Here is a 6523-nt window from a genome sequence, read left to right as displayed (position 1 = left end):
TTTTTGATATGAATTGCGATCCGTTGTCTGTTATGATCTCGTGGGGAGTTCCATGTCGACGGATTATATTTTTCCAGATAAATGTTGTGACGTCGACGTCCTTTATCAAGACGAAGGCGCCAGCTTCCACCTATTTAGAAAAATAGTCTGTTAAGATTAATAGAAATCTTAACCCGCCAGGGGCGACCGGCATTGGGACCACAATGTCCATATACCATTTCATGAATGGGTATGGCGCCGAGATAGATGACAATACTTCCGCAGGTCTTTTTATGTTGGGGGCGTGGCGTTGACATTGATCGCAGCGGCGCGAGTGCGCCTCGCAGTCTGCCAGCATGGTCGGCCAAAAGTAGCCTTGCCTCTTTATTTTGATGGCAAGCGCTCGTCCGCCTGCGTGATTTCCGCATTCTCCTTCATGTACGGCTTCCAGGATTCGTCTAGACTCCTACGTCCCGACGTACTTGAGGTAGGGTCCTACGAAGCTTCTTTTAAACAGGCTTCCATCTATGATGCAAAATCTCGCGCTTCTCAGCACGAGCTTGCGTTTTGCCATCTTATCGGATGGGACCGTACCAGTCGTGATGTAATGTAATATTTCCTCTCTCCAATCCCCCCTTCTATTGTTATGACAGCGGCGACGGTCGTGGTAATAGAAGGTTGTTTGATTGTTTCGACTGGTATAATCCTCCTGAGGCCCGGATCCGAGGTAGACGCCAGGGCAGCCAATGCGTCGGCCGAAGTATTCTCGCCTCGAGGGATCCTTGTCAGGGAGAATTCTTCGAAGTTTTTTGTTAGTTCTTTTACGACTTTTAGGTAAGTTTCCATTCGCTCATCCCTAGTCTCGTATTCACCGGAGTATTGGTTTGCTACGAGTTGGGAGTCGCAGAAAGCTTCCACTTTCTTTGATCCAACTGCAGTGGCCAACCTAAGTCCGGCGACTAGTGCTTCGTACTCGGCTTCGTTGTTTGATGCGACGAAGTCGAGCCTAAATGACTGTTCTATAGTCTCACCGTGAGGGGAGGTTAGGTGTATACCTACTCCAGCCCCTTGCTTTGATGATGCCCTGTCCACTTTAAGTGTCCAAGTGCCTTCGACTTCGGTCACGGTGGGACTTTCCCTCGGGAGTTCGATGATGAAATCCGCTAAAACTTGCGATTTTGCGGATGTCTTCACTCGATACTCGATATCGTATTCGCTCAGCTCCACGGCCCACTTGGTTAATCTTCCTGATTGATTAGGGCTATGTAGGAAACTTCTGAGCGGATGTGATGTCATTACTATTATGGTGTGAGATTGGAAGTATGGTCGAAGTTTTCGCGCGGCGGAAACGACGGCCAAGGCCAGTTTCTCCATAATAGGATATCGAGTTTCAGCATCGACTAACGACTTGCTTGTATAAAAGATTGGTCGTTGGTCCCCTTGCTCTTCTCTGACGAGTACTCCACTAACTGCCGCTTGAGACACTGCGACGTATAGATAGAGTGGCTCCCCCGCGACGGGTTTTGCCAGGATTGGGGGTGTCGATAGATACTCTTTCAATTTTTTGAACGCCTCTTCGCATTTTTCGTCCCATTCGAGCTTCTTGTTTCCTTTAAGGAGCCGATAGAAAGGAAGACATTTATCTGTTGACCGAGAGATGAAGCGGTTGAGGGCAGCGATGCGTCCCGTCAACCTTTGAACTTCTCACCTATTACGGGGCGAAGGCATCTCTCGTAAAGCGTGTAATTGATCCGGGTTGGCCTCAATTCCTCGTTGGGTAACTAAATACCCAGGAACTTGCCGGATGATACTCCGAACGAACATTTGGTGGGATTGAGTTTCATTTTATATTTATTCAGTACCTCGAAACATTCCTCCAAATGCCCTATCTGGTCGTTCTCCCTTAGGGATTTTACTAGCATATCGTCGATATACACTTCCATCGTCTTCCCTATCTTTTCCTTGAACATTTCGTTGACTAACCTTTGATAGGTGGCGCCAGCGTTCTTTAGTCCAAATGGCATGACCTTATAGCAATACGTGCCTCGGTCGGTGATGAAAGCTGTTTTTTCTTGGTCATCCGGATGCATCAGGATTTGGTTATATCCTGAGAATGCGTCCATGAATGAGAGTATTTTATGCCCCGCGGTCGCTTCGACTAGCTGGTCGATGTGAGGCAACGGGAAGCTGTCTTTGGGGCATGCTTTATTTAGATCGGTGAAATCGACGCATACCCTCCATTTTCCATTTTTTTTCTTTACGACGACAGTGTTTGCCAGCCAATCCGGGTATTTCACTTCGCGGATTGAATCTGCACTGAGCAGTCTTTCGACTTCGTCGTTGACTACCCGTGCCCTATCGGGACCGAGCTTTCGTCTTTTTTGTTTTATCGGTTTAAAACTGGGATCGACGTTAAGTTGGTGAGACGTGACGTCGATGCTTATTCCTGGCATATCTTCGGTTGACCAGGCGAAGGTGGATTTGTTTCGTTTTAAGAAACAGATCGGTTCTCGCCTGATGCTACCTTTAAGCTTAGTTCTGATTCCTACGCACTTGGAAGGATCGGAGCCATCGAGCTGTACTTGGACCGTTAACTCAGTGCTTGGCGCATCAAGGGAGTCGGGGTCCTCTAGTGCGGAAACGCTCTCGGCCGACTCCACGTTCATTAATTGTTATTGCTCTTCTTTAATTGTCTTGGCACAATGTTTGTGGCTAGTGAGATAGCAACTGCGGGAGGTTGCCTGATTACCTCGGATCTCTCCTATTCTCTCAGGCGTAGGGAAACGAATACATTGATGAAAGGTTGAAGGCACAACCCTCATCATATGTATCCATGGTCTTCCCAAGATAATGTTGTAGGGGGAGAGACAGTCTAGTACTTGAAACTCTACTATTTTGTTGATTCCATGTGTTTTTACGGGCAACCTGATTGTTCCCAAGGATAGAGTAGTGGACCCATTGAAACCTGTTAAATGAGTTCGTTCTCTTTCAATCTCGTCTTCATCGATTCTCATCATTGCCAGGGTATCCTTGAAAATAAGATCTACAGAGCTGCCACCATCGATTAGAACTCTCACAACCTCACAGTTAGACACGTCGATCGTGATCACGAGTGCGTCATCGTGTGGTTCGGTTGTCTCAATTGCTTCTTTTTCGGAGAACGAGATTTGAACATCTTGTTCTAATCTGATTTTGGTTTTTTGGTTACTCAATCGTCGTTGATGAGTTTTGATGGAGTTAACTGTTTCGTTGCAAAATTTTGAGCCGCCCATTATGAAGTCAACTCTGTGTTTTGCGACAGTCGGCGGGGAGTTTGGTTCCCCTTCCTCCTCGGGCCTCGCTCTCTTGGGGGAGGGGTTGCCTATTCCCCTGTTGTTGTTATTGAAGACTTTCTTCTTTGGCGGGGGTCCTAGATCAACATCTTTTAGTTCCCCCTTCGCGTATTTCTCTCGGCTAAAGCCTTACGCATGGTTTCGCAGTTGACCGTGTCGTGGCCGTTAGCCTTGTGGAAACTGCAAAATGCATTGGGGTCCCGCGTCCATTTCTTAGCCTGGGGGCCTCCCTCCTTAATGTCATCACTGACATTGAGCATATAATTAGGAGGGGCGTGTTGCTTTTTGGCGTGAGGTACGGCGTCGTGGGGATTAGTCCTTCGAGGGGTATTCCCAGTGTTTACGGGCCTCACCCAAGTATTGGAGGATGGTTTCTTTTCGGCCGCGCATTGCCTCTCGTAGGAAGCAAATTCTTCTTCGACCTTTGCGTAATTCGCGGCCTTATGAATTGCATCCTCTAGTGTGAAGGGACGGTTAACAGTCATCTCCAGTTTCAGTTTTGAGTCGTGCCTTAATCCGTTCCTCAGAGAGGTTATGGCAGACTCGTGGCATACGTTAGAGATTTTCGAGAGTACGTCCTTGTAACGGATCATGAAATCCTTTAAAGATTCGCTCTCTCTCTATTGGATTCCCCATAAGTCTGCTATGGTCAGATCATCCTCCACGAACATCGAATAATATTTCAGGAATGCGGCTGATAGCTTATCGAAACCATCAATGGAGTTTGGTTCGAGTTTGGAGAACCATTCCAAGGCGGGTCCGGGCAAGCTTTCAGCGAATAGTTGGCAATATCCCGCCTCTAATTCTCTTTCAGAGAGCATAACCCGTCCCATTGCGACTCTGAAGGACAATATGAAAGCTTTCGGACTTGAGGTGCCATTGTACCGTGGAAGGCGAACCTTTCCGGTATCTCCCAGTTGCACTTCAGTGATGTTTCTGGCGAAAAGGAGTTCGCCTCGTTTCTTCTACGAGACGATCTATCTCGGGAGCCGAACTGGTCGCAGAATGAAATTCTGAACGAACAGCTCTCAGCTCGGCCGTTATGGATTCCTTGAACCTGTCCAGTTCGGTCATACTAGGTTCGCCACCATGAAAGAGGCGAGGTCCCGATTGTGCCGGACTGACCGCGGTTGCACTTACTGGGCCCTGACGGGTCTGATTCATCCCGCCAAAACGTTGGGGGGTGAATGTTTGGTAGATCGCAGGAGGGCGAGGTCCCGAATCAATCGGGAAAGGTCCGGACGGTGCTCCCCCGAGCGAAGGCGGAGGGAGTCCGGAAGGATCGATCGTGACTTCTGTCGCGACCTCGCCAGCAGCCCCCCCCAAGCTGAAAGCTTGTGATGGGAAACTGGTCTGTTCCTCGGGCGATCTGTATCCCAGAGAAATCCAGACGGATTCCAGAAGGGATAGCTCAACTTGTTTGCGCAACCGAGGTTGCTTGGCGAGCTGACTCAGAGGCGGTCATATCTCCGGATCCCACTTGAGGATCCGGGGTGTTTTGAGGAGTCGAGAGAGTATTCAACCGGTCATTAAGAGCACGGTTGGTCTCGGCTTGCTCATCAATCTTTTTGGTCAGCATATCCAGGATTGCCCTGATCCCCGGAGGGATCTCCTCTCCGGATTCGTAATGAGTCGGAGTGGAAGACATGATAAAAATTTTCTTTTTACGAACTGCTTCTTCCGAGATTGGTCTTTCTGAATTTTCCCACAGACGGCGCCAAATTGTTGATGTCGATTTTTGGATCGATCAACAATCACAAATAAAAGGTGAAATGATAAAATATTTTGAAAGGGTTTAGAAAGACGTCGTATAAGAAACAATTTAATAATAAAGAACTATAATAATAAATGTATATTTTTTAATTTTATTAATTTAGAGGAGGTTACAACGGGACGAGGTGTCGAACTCAGCAGGTCGAGCTCACGATCACAAATATAAGAATACAAAGGAAATATTAATTGGAAACTGAGACTGAGATCTTGCGTGTGTGAAAATCGTCATCTCCTCTTCTATTTATAGACGAGATGGAACCTTCTGGCCGAAGACACGTGTTATTCGATCCACATTCCTCGCCAAGGCTGAAGTCGTCCGAGGTCCGATCTTCGCGGCGCGGTCTGCTCTTTGATTGACCGATCCTTCTGACCAGGAAGACGTGGCCGAGCTGGAGCTCTTCATTGGGCCGGAAAGCGTTGTTGGACTTGGGCCGATCTGCCGAGAGCGAACTAGGCCCATAATTGATTTCGTGGGCCGGTCTTCAAATTGACTATGGGCTTTAGCTGGGAAAAAGCCCATCCGAAATAATATTTAAATACTTGAATTTTTATACCCCCCCAATATGTTTTTTATCAAGCCTTTTTAATCTAAGATGCTATTAGATTAAATGTCTTAATTTTATTAGTTATTTGTAATGTCTAGTTACATACACACACACACACACACACACACACACACACACACACACATATATATATATATATATATATATATATATATATATAATTATTGTATTTTATTTATTAATTATGTGTAACAGATAGTATAAATCAACAATAATTATTCAAAAATAAAAAAATGCAATTAATAAATTTCATTACATTGATAATACAACATTTTTTAGGGAATAAATAAAAAATCATTAAAAAAACTTAGATATGAAATTATTAACTAATTTCATTACATAAATAATACAACATTTTTTTAATCATTGGCTTAATTTAAGTGGTATTGAAGAAAAAAAATAATTTGGATTATAAACAAAGCTCCAAACAGTTAAAATCATATTTATTAAACTTGAATTAATTAAAATATGTACTTTTAATTAAGGATTATGAATTAATTAGATTAAAATAATGCTTAAATATTTGGTGTAGTATTTACATCAAATGAATAGTGTTACACCAAATTTGGTGCAACATTGTTCATTTGATGTAAAAGTTAAACTAAATATAGAGTTTTTACCATTTGAGAGCTTTTACTCTATTTATAGAGTTTTGGTGCAATGCATTAGAAATTCTCTAAAAGCACAGGCGCATATACGACCTGAGAGTTCAAAAAATTATAAATATTCAAAATTTTCTCTCAATTTTTTTTTTTTTTTTTTCATTTTGCACGATACTTGTGCAAATACTATTATCATTTACCTTATAATAAAATAAAATAAAATACATGCTGCAACCCGGGATCTCAAGCTCTATCATCTACTAGCGCTCGG

The sequence above is a fragment of the Urtica dioica genome, chromosome 7 (genome assembly GCF_054948205.1).
Source record: "Urtica dioica subsp. dioica isolate 48M chromosome 7, U.dioica_male_clone48M_v1_H2, whole genome shotgun sequence".
NCBI lineage: Eukaryota > Viridiplantae > Streptophyta > Magnoliopsida > Rosales > Urticaceae > Urtica > Urtica dioica.
Note: the sequence above shows the minus strand (reverse complement) of the source record.